Below are 14,147 nucleotides of genomic sequence, written 5' to 3'. Positions count from 1 at the left end.
ACCTTTATATTTGTTTCTTCGTATTAATGGACTCTCCAATCCTAAAAGGAATATATAGGAAGAAACCTCAAAATATATGGAGTCTCAAAAAATTTCTCAAATTCCCCTATGTCAACATTGAAAGGTTTCTCCTCCAAATTAGGTGTACTAGACCACATTGTTTAAAAATAAAAACCAGGACCTATTGAAGAGAAAATAGAAAGCGCAATAGAAAGAGAGAATGAATATAGTTGGAATACTATAAAAATTTATGCTTCAAAGATATCAATCACATATTTTAGAGATGTGTTTTCATTGATGTCAACACATTTCTTCAGTTTTACTAGTGTCCTTGATGAGTTCAATTAGAAGTATATGTATGCTTATTGTATTAAAGATCAAGTGCTTCAAGATAATATGATGTTTCTTGGATGTCTTTGGGTATCCCATGTCAACTTATATAGGTTTGGATAATTATTTGAGTTGGTTATGATTGATTGATCAAAGATTGGTATTTTGAGTATTCAAGAAAAGATAATGTTTCATTTTTTGGATCAGTATGGATTATGTATGCAATGTTTCTCGTTACTAACTCAGTAGTGTATTTAGGTCATGAATTTGTGCCATTAGCTTGAGTGGATCATGATTTGGTTGTTGGTAAGCTACTTTAATCTAATGACAAAGATGACTATTTTGGTGCTTATGATGAACAGTTAAAGATACTAATGACTTTGATGATAGGCTTAATTTTTTTTTTTGTTGTTTTAATATTCCATGTTACTTATATATGTTCCCAGATCATTTATCATTCATGTTTCTAGAATTCATTCATTGGTGTGATCCAACTGGATGATTTTCTTATGGTGTGTTGGTTTTTCTTATTATTCTTGGCCAACCTAAGGGGTGTAATGTGTTGCAAACTTCAAGGAGAGTTTTATGGAGTTGGAGCATGCTCAAGGATATTGTATAATAAGATTTTGATCCAATCTTAAAGAAATAAGGTTGAGGGATTTTATAAATATAATGATGTACAATATATTTTTCATGTATGTTGGATGCGTGTATATGGGAGATGTGTGAATATGTATGAGTTAAACCTACAATTAAGGAAGAAATTTTTATATACTTCATTATAGTTATATTGGCATAAGGAATATGTTATTAATTAGTTCATGATTAATGGATAATTTTCCATGTTGGATTGTTATCCATTCAAGGTTTCTTTGTATTAATGGACTCTATCCTAGAAGGAATATATAGGAAGAAACCTCAAAATATATGGAGTCTCAAAAAATTTCTCAAACTCCCCTATGTCAACATTGAAAGCTTTCTCCTCCAAATTAGGTGTACTAGATCACACTGTTGAAAAATAAAAACCAAGACCTGTTGAAGAGAAAATAGAAAGCACAATAGAAAGAGAGAATGAATATTGTTGGAATACTATAAAAATTTATGCTTCAAAGATATCAATCACATATTTTAGATATGTGTTGTCATTGATGTTAACACATTTCTTCAGTTTTACTAGTGTTCTTGATGAGTTCAATTAGAAGTATATGTATACCTATTGTATTAAAGATCAAGTGCTTCAAGATAATACAATGTTTCTTGAATGTCTTTGGGTATCCCATACCAATTTATATAGGTTTGGATAATTATTTGAGTTGGTTATGGCTAATTGATCAATGATTGGTATTTTGAGTGTTCAAGAAAAGATAATGTTTCATTTTTTGGATCAGTGTGGATTGTGTATGCAACGTTTCTCATTACTAACTCAGTAGTGTGTTTGGGTCATGAATCTGTGTCATTAGCTTGAGTGGATCATGATTTGGTTGTTGGTAAGCTACTTTAATTTAATGACAAAGATAACTTTTTGGTGCTTATGATGAACAATTAAAGATACTAATGATTTCAATGATAGGGTTAATTTTTTTTGTGTTGTTTTAATATTCCATTGTACTTATATATGTTCCTAGATCATTTATTATTCATGTTTCTAGAATTCATTCATTGGTGTGATCCAATTGGATGATTTTCTTATGGTGTGTTGGTTTTTCTTATTATTCTTGGCTAACCTAAGGGATGTAATGTGTTGTAGACTTCAAGGAGAGAGTTATGGAGTTGGAGCATGCTCAAGGATATTTTATAATAAGGTTTCAATCCAATCTTAAAGAAATAAGGTTGAGGGATTTTATAAATATAATGATTTAAAATCTATTTTTCATGTACGTTGGATGCGTGTATATGGGAGATGTATGAATATATATGAGTTAAACCTAAAATTAAGGAAGAAATTTTTATACACTTCATTACAGTTATATTGGCATAAGGAATATGTTATTAATCAGTTCATGATTAATAGATAAATTTCCACTTTTTTTTGTTATCCATTTAGGGTTTTAACCCTCATTGTAATTGATAGGGTTGTTTCCCTCATTTATATTTTAGTAATGTAACACCCCACTAGGGAATCCAAGCGAAATTATCCTATAATATTACTACATTTGCTAAAAAAAATAATTTTGAAAGATTAAAACAACATAGAGATATAAAAAAAGAGAGAAAACAATAACTTAAATACATGTCATACATACATAAGCAATATGATAGTAGTTACATCTCTCAAGAGTTCCATAACATTGAATCACACATATAATTTTTATTAATTTAAGTTTGATAAATAACCAAAGTCCATGACATAGAATAACCACATGTACAAAATCACATGAAATAATATACAAGGTACATAAGATGCCACAAGGCATCACCTGAATGCATACTCATCCACTACACATGTCGTGGGGTATGATATGCTAAAAGAATATACAATATGATAGGATACAACATCTTGTAGGATCTCAAGTAACCAAAGTATAAAATATGATAATATGACCACACAACAACATCACGAGTCCTCATTAGATAAGAAGAATAGAACATCTACAACAAGGTGCATCCAACATCGATGTCCAACTATTAGATCTCAATGGAAAAAAATCACTACCACCTGACCTTGTAGAACCTAAATGGTCCACTCACATAATGTTGTGGAGATAATCTCAAGTCCCAAATGGATAAAAATCCAAAAGTTACAACAAAAATCTAGATAAATACTCCTAATATCATTCTATCTCAAAGGTATCAGGTACAAAAAAGTAAACATCTAATCCCATAGGAAACTAACAAGATGTAGTAACCTAGTATGCACATGGGAAAGTGTCATCATATGATCCAACTCTAAGGTTACCTTGGTAATCTCTCTAGACTCTATCCCCCTAGTGACTCTATGTGGTATCATAAATCCTTTCATACAGACAAGAAAGAATTGACTATGCAAAGCTACTATCAAACATCTTCCACTCCATCCTAGTATGTACTAGTACTCAAGACATGGTGAGTAACACTATCTCTTTTTAATTTATTTTAATCCCTATTAATATAAATGTTTTCACTTTTTAAGATAACTTACAATGAGTTACCCTGCAAGCCACTTCAAGGCTCTAGCCCCCATTGCAATCCATTCCCAACATACACATAGATAACCTACCTTAGGCTCATAAATCAAGTGCATAAAAATGACACAATAATCAAACTTGATTCTATACAAGAAATTACAAATTACAAATGGTTCTAAGGCCAAAACATCAACATGATACATAAAGAGAATGAAATATGTGAGCTTCACATAAGAGAACTAGTTTTCATAATAGAAAATATGTAAAATCAAACATGGCATAGATCACTAACAATAACATTCTCAACCCCAGCTTCTGGTGTACTTTCCTAATTAGCCATCCATGTGGATTCCCCAACATGACATAAGATTAAAAGATATACAAACATATCAATTTATCTAAAACACAAGTGTAATCAGCCATGAGTTCCAATTGATAATTTCCTAGGTTTGTATTTGATCATAGTTAAATTTCCAATTTTCTTAGCTATTAAAAAAATCCACTAATTTATGTCTTTCTAGGGGTTAATCTCTGAGCTAAGGTTTTCTAGGTTTTAGGAGTTCTTCATAAAGGATGATAGGCCTAAAACTAAACCAGATATTATAATGATGATGATAGCCACCATCATGTAGATTGATCTAAATAAAGACACAATACACAAGCTCTGCTTTGGTTGTTTCATTCTTGAATTGTTGGTAGAGTTGGAACTAGTTTTGAACAACAAAGATGAAGATTTATGCATCCTAAAAAGGAGGGATTGGGGTGTTCCTAATAGGCCTATGAGAGTCTATCCCATCCTCATAATCAAAGACCAAAGAATTTTCATGCATAGGATCCCTACTATAAAGAGAAATTGGTGGTTTCTCTTGAAGTTCCTACATATTTGTAACAAATCAGGATGGAGGAGCCTAGAGTGATTCAAAAGGGTAAACAATCTAGGGCACAACGATGATGATTCCAAAGACAAGGACAAGGACTAAGGATTGAGGAAGCTATCTCCTTTCATATTAAAGCTTCCATTTTGTGTTTATTCTATGACCCCTTCTTTCTTTAGGAAAATTTGCTTTGTTTTTGGTTTGTAATATTTAATAGTTTACTAGTACTATCGAAAGTATGAAGTATAAAGTTAAGTTAATGGCCAACTATCCTTTATAATGGGAATTTTCATATGTAAATATATTAAAACTAAAACATAGAATAATATTGTTATAAGAATCTATTGGAAACAATTGATTAATTGTGTATTATCTTTGATGTTACACAAAATGTCATATCATTGCCAATTAGTGTATGCCGAGCTCACTCGGGCATTGAAGACTCTATGTCTGTCGAGCATTCTAGAGTTTGCCTAGTTTAGAATATAGTGTCTATCAAGTTCACTCAGGTGACAAAGGAAAAGTTTGCAGAAGTTGAGTGTTAATTGAGCTCACTCGATTAATGAAGGAAATGTTGGACAAAACCAGTGTTAACCAAGCTCACTTGGTTACCAAAGGAACTTTGTGAATATGCAATGTTAACTGAGTTCACTTGGTTAAAAAAAGAAAATCACTTTGAGTTAGTATCTACTAAACGGGGTTAGCTAATGAAGGATTTTCTTGTTTTGGCATATTGAGTTTAATTGAATTGTCTATCAATTCTAGTTGATTGAGAAGATGAATACTACTTATTCTAAGTTATATTCAAGACAACTTGACAATGTGTAAGATATAAATATAAGGTCAAGTTGAGGATTGAATGTGTGGAACATAATTGAAGATTTGATAATGCTTAGAGAAAGTGAATTAGAAGGATAAGCATAATATCCTTGTTGAGATGAAAAGATACATTTGATCAAGAAGGATCAAGTCTACAAGCTAGAATTGAGAACTATAATAAAAAATTTAGTTGCATTAGGAATCAAGTCATCTAATTTTTACTCTCTAACCATTGTAGTAGTGATCTAAATCTCTTAATAGAGTTGGCTTAACAACTATTTGTAAATCCTCTAACAAGGTGCACTTCTATTGAATTGTCTAAAGACCTCTAACAAGGCCACTCCTAATAGGGTGATTAAATCCTCGAACGAGGTCACACCTAATAATGTGTTTTGTAACCTTTAACAAGGTTGGCTCCTAATAGGACTCACTTTAAAAGAGTGAAAATCAGTAACTAGTTGTAATTGGTGGTTTTTCCCAAATTGGATTTCCACGTTAAATCTTGGTGTCAATTATTTTCATGCTATTTCTCTTCTGTGTATGCAACTAAGTTGAGTAAGATTAACTATAGATAATATCTTAAATATTTTCATGTTAAGCGTTTTCCAAGCTATTTCAATTTTTACCAAGTTATAACATTGTTCTTGTGTGTTTACCAAGTTACAACAAGTTTAGTTTTGATTTGTATTGACATCTAAGGGATCTGAGATTTATTTTAGTGGTAATTGATTCACCTCTCCCCTCTTAGTTACTCCTCTTATATTTCCAAAAATTAGTATTAGAGCTTTTGGTGCTTGCAGAGAAGGTTTTAAGGAACAAACTTAAAGATTAGTATGTCTTATGGAAGAGAGATTCCCAAGTTAAACCAAGACAAATTTGTAGCATGGCAAGGACATATGAGGTTACATTTGGCAACTATCAATGATTTAGGTAGTAAATATCTTGATGGTGAATACAAGACTCCTGCTAGAACATTATCAATTGAAGATATTGTTGAAAAGAAAAATCATAACATCATGATGATTGACATTGCTTTTGCTCTTAATTATGTTGAATTTGATGAAGTCAAAAGCTACACTATAGCTTATGATATGTGGATCAAACTAAAATGCATCTATGGAGGAGATGATAATGTAAGAAGAGCTAAAACCGAAAGTCTGAAAGGACAATTTGATCAGATGAAGATGAGAGAAGATGAAAACATTGCAAAATATGTTGAGTGAATTAAAGCAAGTGTGAGTGCAATCAATGCATCTGGAGGAGACATTAATGACAAAATAGTTGTAAGAAAGGTACTTAGAACCCTTCTTCCTATCTATGCAATTAGAGTGAGATGTAATCCAAATATAAAAATAACTTTGGATGCTCTAGTTGGAAGATTGACAACCTTTGAGTTGGATAACTATGATAACTATGTCCCTAGTTCCAAAGGTATTGAGTCTGCATTTGAAGCCAAACTTTCACTCAAGAAAAAGGATAAGAAATCAAAAGCCAATCAATAAGAAAGTGAAGAAGAAGAAGAAATTTTAGACAATGATCTTGAAGTTATTGAAGCCCTACTTTCAAGGAAACATTTCAAAGGTAGAGGAAAGTACAAAGGTAAGATTCCTCTAATCTATTTTTCTTGTGAAGAAGTTGGTCACATTTTTGCAAGGTGCCCAAATAGAGAAGACAATGATGAAAAGAAAAGCAATAAGTAAAAAGTCAAGAAGGAATTCAAAAACTACAAAGACTACAAGGACAAAGGTAAGCAATCTTGTTTTATGGTTAAAGATTCTAATAACAATGAAGATGAAATGGTATATGTTGTTGTGAAAGATGAATCTGATGATGAAGGAGATAAAATGGCACTTATCTCTAATGTTAGAAAAAATGATACATGGATTATTGATAATGGTTGCTCACATCATATGACTGGAGACAAAACAAAGTTTGAGTACATGGAACATTATGATGGTGATAGTGTAAGATTTGGAAACAATGAACCTTGTTGCATAAAGGGAAAAAGATGTATCTTACTAACCAATGAACTATATGTGGCAATGCTTATTGGGTTGAAGGACTAAAACATAATCTACTGAGTGTGGCATAGTTGAATAACATTGGATTCAAGGTAGAATTTATGAATGGGAAGGCCAAACTACCAAATGTGTCATGCCCAAACTACGAGGGCAAAAACACACAATTTTTTTTTTGATAATAATTAATAATTAAACATGCTCTAAGTTGAAAAGATAGATAAAAGTTTTAGTACAGGTTCTCTACATTAACCTTCAACAATAAGAAACAATTATTTAAATGACAATGTAATGTATTCGAGTTTAGATTAATTGAAAGTATCCAATCAACATCAACTATAAATCTCTTAGACAATTATCGATTGACAATCTTAATCGATATAGGAAAGTCACTCTAAGAAAACAATTAACTAAAATTAAAACTGAATATAAATATATCTAAAATTTATTAACTTAAACATTTCGACTATTTTAACATAAAAATCAACTATCATAAACTTACTAATTTTAAATTTAATCCACTAACAACTAAATAAATTAAAACTGGCTTCTCTTAAATTCATTCGAATTATCAAAACAAGAACTCATTAAAAGACATATCACATCTACCCATATACCTATATAAACTATACTTAATTTTATTCCAATCGTAATTTTATAAAAAACAAATAAAACATTTCTAATATAATGACCATATGAATTTAAATTAAGATAATAAAAATATTTCATGAAACGTTTTCTACAATTTTTTAACAATACTTTAACAAAACTAAAACATTATTAGCTATAATTTTAAAGCAATCATTCTGATTATCATTTTAATAAAGTCTATTAATTAACCAATCATTAATTTATAAATTTATAAAATAGTAAAACAACTAAATTGATTTAAAACTAAACTAACTCCAATTGAATTCTATCTTAATTTTTGATACAAAACTAATCTAAACTATATTTTAAAATACTAGCTTAATTAAATCTAAACTAAGCCAATTTAAGTAATATAAAACAATCTAAGCTAACTTAATTTAATACTAATAAAATAACTTAACTAAATAACTTAATAACATTTGAGAGGAAAGAAAATTAACATATCATATACTAACTACCCTATCTAGCTCTACTTCTAACTAATCTAAAATTTTAACCACTAACTTATTTAAACATTTTAATAAAACACAAATTAAAATAGATAATAAACTAACTAACATACTAAACCACTAATCTTATTTTTAAAAAAAAACATACTAATTACAAACTAAAAAAAACTTAAATATAAAACTACCTACAAACTAACCTCCTACCCTAAGCTACCCCTACACCCCCCCACCTATGCCAAGTGGCATGACAAGACCCCCCCACCTACCTATCATAGGTCTGTGCGCTCCCCAAAGGTCTGTGCACGCAGACCTGCGCCCCCTTCCCATTGACTTACACAAGCGATCAATAGGGAAAAAGAATTTAAAAGATTTTCTTTATGCATAAAACTATGCTAACTCATTTCACTCCCCTGCGTTTCCCAACGCTCAGTACGTACCACATACTACTGACGTTGCGTCAGTACTGCTTCCCAAGGAAAGAAAGGCAGGTCTCATTAAGAGACATGACATGCCAAGTTTTAAAGCCTTCTCCAAGGAAAAAGGTGAGCGCTGGAAGAAGAATGGTGGGGAGAAGGCATAAAAAAATTTGCCTTCAAACAAAAAGTAAGTGAGTGCTCCCAAAAAGAAAATGGGGATGGGATGTGGTGACAAGTGACGTCACCCTCCCATCATAGCAAAATTGACTTTTGTTAAAAGAAAAACTATTAAAAATAAACATCCAAGAAGCTAACGCCCAAGGGGACTTGGGTAAGAATTTAAGGCATAAAGTTAATATGGTAAGAAAAGACATTAGTAGCTTGGATATTAAGATTTTTATAAAGTATTGGTTTTTATTTCATTGAGGGTCTATTATTTTATTAGTCTATAATAGCATCAACTAAATTTTGTGTTTGCCATACAATTTCTAGAATGATAATGTGCTACTACAGGCCTTTTTACATGCATTTTGAAACTTTCTTGATTGGTTTGAGTCTTACTATGGAGTCTAAAAGGGTTGGTGTTCTATTGATTAATGATATTAACTAATCATCTTATTTTACAACATACTCAACAAAACCATTGTTGCAAGATCATCAAAATCTACTTAAACCTCTTATGATTTCTTGGTTAATAATTTTCATGAACCTCAGATGCTATGCATTTTAATGATACCCACATTACAAGGAACAATCATCTACATATTCATTTAACTATCTATTATAACTGATGGAGCACAAATTAAATGACATAGTGACTAAAATAATCTTAAGGCAATTGAGACAATAAGGAGATCCAGATGATGATGTTCTATTCGTTCGAAGGGAGTATCTAACACACAAAGTTCTTGCAAATTTACTTCCAACACAATCAATCATGAACTAAATCATATCAAACTCAAAGGAGATACCATACATTTTCAAATTGAAAACTTGCATAATTGAACATCCTCATTTCATCTTTTCTTTGATATACATTCATATGACAAAATAAAATATGAAAACTTTAAGAGAAGCAAAAATTACCCAATCACTTATTTTATTATCAACCTGATTCAAGGGCTCAGTCGGGAAAGAACCAGGAAGAAAACTCGGCATCATGGCCACTACAACAAAATAGAAATACAATAATCATAGGATTCCAATCTCCAAATTTTCAACAATCCAAAATAAGTTTCCTTCATGGCCCTTATCAAGGGGTATTTATCTTTTTCTGCATCACATTTTTGAGAATCATGGAGGGAACAGAATCTGATTAGGTGACCAAAAGCGTGACCAAGAGCAATTCAAACATGCATATACATACAAGGTTATCACAACATGATTCACAATGAATAAAAACTAGGGAAAGGTGGATTCTTTCAACCAGGAGAAGTCAAGCACAATACCAAACAAATGCCCAATCGAGGTTATATACCAAGAACTTCCGTTCTTCCATTTCAACATACCATAATCATACAAGGTTTGTGTTGACAGGTAGGGGCCCATAACACCCTACCCTTTCTCCCTCTTCTCATCTTGAGAAGAGATTCTACACTGGTTGGAGTCTGACTAAATAGACCTTTCCCAAAATTGGTCACTTCTGCCCTCTCCAAGGGTGAGTAATACCTAAACTCCTATGCAAGAAAAACTCAAAATTGCAAACATAAACATGAAAGGAAATCATCCAAAAATAACATGGTTTTCAAAGCTTCCCAAATACCCACAAACATACAAACATTGAAACAACAACAAGGTAGCATAAGCATGAAACAAACATGGAAACTAAACAAGGGAGATGAGAATTTCCTACCTTCACAAGAGGTAATGGCAAATGAACAAGTTTGAGTAGAGTTTCCCTTTCCTTGCTTCAATCTTCAAACTCCTCTCTAAATGTAGAGATTGGGTAACCACCTCCACTAGTCCAAGAAAGGCCTCTAAATAAGCCTCAAACTCAACCACCCAAAAGGATCAATAACTACCCCCACCCACTTGCAACACTAGAAACTCCTAACTCAACCTACACTATGGTTAAACCCTAAATGGAGGTGAGGTGAGGTAACTCAAGATAACCATGGTCAATTTTGGCACAAAGGCAAAAAGAGACTTTTTGAGTGACCTCAAAAGTCAATAAAAGGGGCTTAGGGGTTGGAAAAGACCCCTAACCCATACCCATACCCTTTGGGTATAATTATTCCATGTTTTGAAGCATTAGGAATAGGTTTAGAGCCAAACAAAGGGTAGGAAATAATTAGGACCAACTAACAACTCTAATATGCAGATTAAGCACTAATCTAAATTAGGGATGACTAAACTCGATTAAGAACCCAATTAGCAAACTAACACTAACTTATACCAACTTAGGTCCATGGGTTACACAGCTAACCCTAACTAGCATGCTGAGGAGCACAAACAATTCATGAGTGTCAAGCGACACTAACAAAACATAGTTACGAACATTAACATTTACTGAACATAGAAATAAAATACATACATCTCACAGTACAATACTTGAATTACGAACAACAAGGTTTCCAAAAAAAATAACACCTAGAGATCAGTTTTGTTCCTCCGTCAGTTTCCTCGACTAAAATATCTGCACACTCATTGCACACATCAGTAGCCCCGAAAATCACATGTACACATATACGTATCAGGAATTTACATAAATTGAAACATATAAATCAGGGTTTCTTGCATCCTACTTATATCCTTAATCATAAAGATTCCAAAATCAATGTGTTAATCCTACATTTACTGATTTCATCAGCATACATATAAATGAAACATTAAATGACAATCATCAAATATATCTAAAAGTAACATCACACAACATGAAATAATAAAGTATGTTCTAAGCATCAGATAATGTCTCGACATCTCGAGTCGTGAGTGTCAAAAATGATAAAATAACAACTAAGGCTATGAAGGGTCAGGGCGAGGCCTCACAAAATGGAAAAGGAAATTTGGTTGGATCTGGAAAAATAAATAAAAGGTAATCTATTCTATCTAGATCTCAGTGAAAATTCATGTTTTATTGCTCAAGTAGAAGAAAGTTGGTTATGGCACAAAAGATTATGTCATGTGAACTTTGACGATCTAGTCAAGATAAGAAAAATTAGAAGAGTAAGAGGTATTCCTAGCTTGAGGAGACTTGATACAAGTCTATGCAAAAATTGTCAAATTGGTAAGAGGGGAAAAACTAATTTCAAAAGCAAGAACTATCATTCTAAAGAAGTTTTAGAGCTTGTTTATATAGATTTATGTGGACATATTGGAATAGAGAGTTACAGTGGAGATACGTTTTTTATTTTTTTTGTTGATGATTATTCTAGAATGATGACTGCAATGTATCCAAAAGAAAAATTTGAAGCTTTTCAAAAATTTAAGTGGTATTTGGCAAGAGTAAAAAAATAAATTGGGAAGAATCTAAAATGTTTGAGATCAGACAGAGATGGTGAATTCATTTCCCATAAGTTCAATGAATTCTACATTGAAAAAGGAATTAAGAGAAAAGTATCATCCCCTGTTACACCTTAGTAGAATGGTATAGCTGAAAGAAGGAATAGATCCATTATGGATTGTGCAAGAACATTGATGATGGAAAAAATTGTTGCAATCAAATACTAGAAGGAAGCAATTAGTATTGTAGTGCATACCTTGAATAGAGTACAATTGAAGAAAGACTCAAATCAAACTCCTTATGAACTTATGGTATGGCGACAAACCTAATGTAAGTTACTTGAAAGTATTTGGTAGCAAATGTTATATCTTGAAAGAATATAGGAAAGATAAATTTGATGTCAAAGGTGATGAAGGCATATTCCTAGGATACTTCTACAGAAGTAAAGCATAAAAATGTTTGAATTTGTCTACTTACAAAATCATAGAAAGTGCACATGTGAGAATTGATGAGTTTGCAAAAAAGAGTGAAGAAGAAAGCAACAAAGAACCTAAGGATTATAGAAGATTTATTTACTATGAACCTAATACTTTATTAAATCTATCTAGAAATTAGGAAGCCTCACCTCCCAAGTCCCTAAAATCTCCAAAAGCTACTGAGTTGCAATCAATGCAACCCAAGTCACAATCTAAAGGACCTAAGCTGCATTCAAAAGCTACTGAGCTGTTGCTAGAGAAAATTGAGTCTAATGGACCCAAGTCATAGATAGTGGGACCTGAGATTAATATAGAAGATCATGAAGAAATTGGTGAAACAAACTCCAAATCCAAAGTACCTATGTTAGCAAGATATGTCAAAAGGCATCATGCACCTAATCAAATCATTAGAGACAAGTCAAATGGAACAATTGCAAGAAACAAATTGAAAGGTACATGTTTGCTTACTGAATTTGAACCTACAAATGTTAAAGATGCTTTGGATAATGAAAGTTGGATTGAAAAAATGAATAAGGAAATAGAACAAATAGAGAAGAACAAAACTTGGACTCTTGTTCCTAGACCCAAGGATACAAGTGTAATTAGCACAAAGTGGGTATTCAGAAATAAGCTAAATGAAGATTGAAACAAAGAAAGGTTAGTATGTAAAGGTTATTCTCAAGAAGAAGGTATTGATTATGGTGAAGCTTTTTCTCTTGTTGCAAGATTAGAAGGTGTTAGAACTTTAATAGCATATGTAGCACACAAAGGATTTAAAGTTTATCAAATGGATGTAAAATCTGCATTCTTGAATGGAATTCTTGATGAGGAAGTCTACATAGAACAACCTAAGGTTTTGTAGATTCTAGCAAAAGAGATATGGTCTATAAATTACACAAAGCATTATATAGTCTCAAGAAATCTCCTAGAGCTTGGTATGAAAGACTCCATAACTACTTGATAAAATTGGTTTTCAAAGAATAAATGATAACAACAGTCTGTATATTAAAGAAGGATCAGACAAGAAGATTGTGTTGGCAGAAATATTCATGGATGACACTTTATTTACAAGAAATGATGACTTGTGCAAAGCATTTTTGAAAGAAATGAGTAAAGAGTTTTAGATGTTTGTATTTGGAGAGATAAAATTCTTTGTTGGATTGTAGATCCAATAGAAGAAAGATGGTATCTACATTAGACAATCCAAATATATCAAGGAGATCCTAAAGAAATTTGGAATGGAAGACTCAAGACCAGTTGGAACTCCTATGTCTATTGGACATAACCTTTCCAAAAATGATGATTCCAAGGAGGTAGATTAGACCAGATATAGATCAATGATTGGAATTGTAGTATGGTGTGCATACAAGGCCTGATTTTGCATTAGCAGTCATTATGGTGGCAATATTTTTAGCAAATCCCAAAGAAAATCACATGATGGCAATCAAAAAAAAAATGAGATATTTGAAAGGTACTGAAGACTATGGTTTATGGTACAAAAAAGGAGGAAATTTGGATTTATAAGTATTCATAGATGATGATTGGGCAGGAAGTACGAATGACAGAA

The sequence above is a fragment of the Cupressus sempervirens genome, chromosome 1, assembly GCF_028749045.1.
Source record: "Cupressus sempervirens isolate cs-2001-9-10 chromosome 1, ASM2874904v1, whole genome shotgun sequence".
Lineage (NCBI taxonomy): Eukaryota > Viridiplantae > Streptophyta > Pinopsida > Cupressales > Cupressaceae > Cupressus > Cupressus sempervirens.
Note: the sequence above shows the minus strand (reverse complement) of the source record.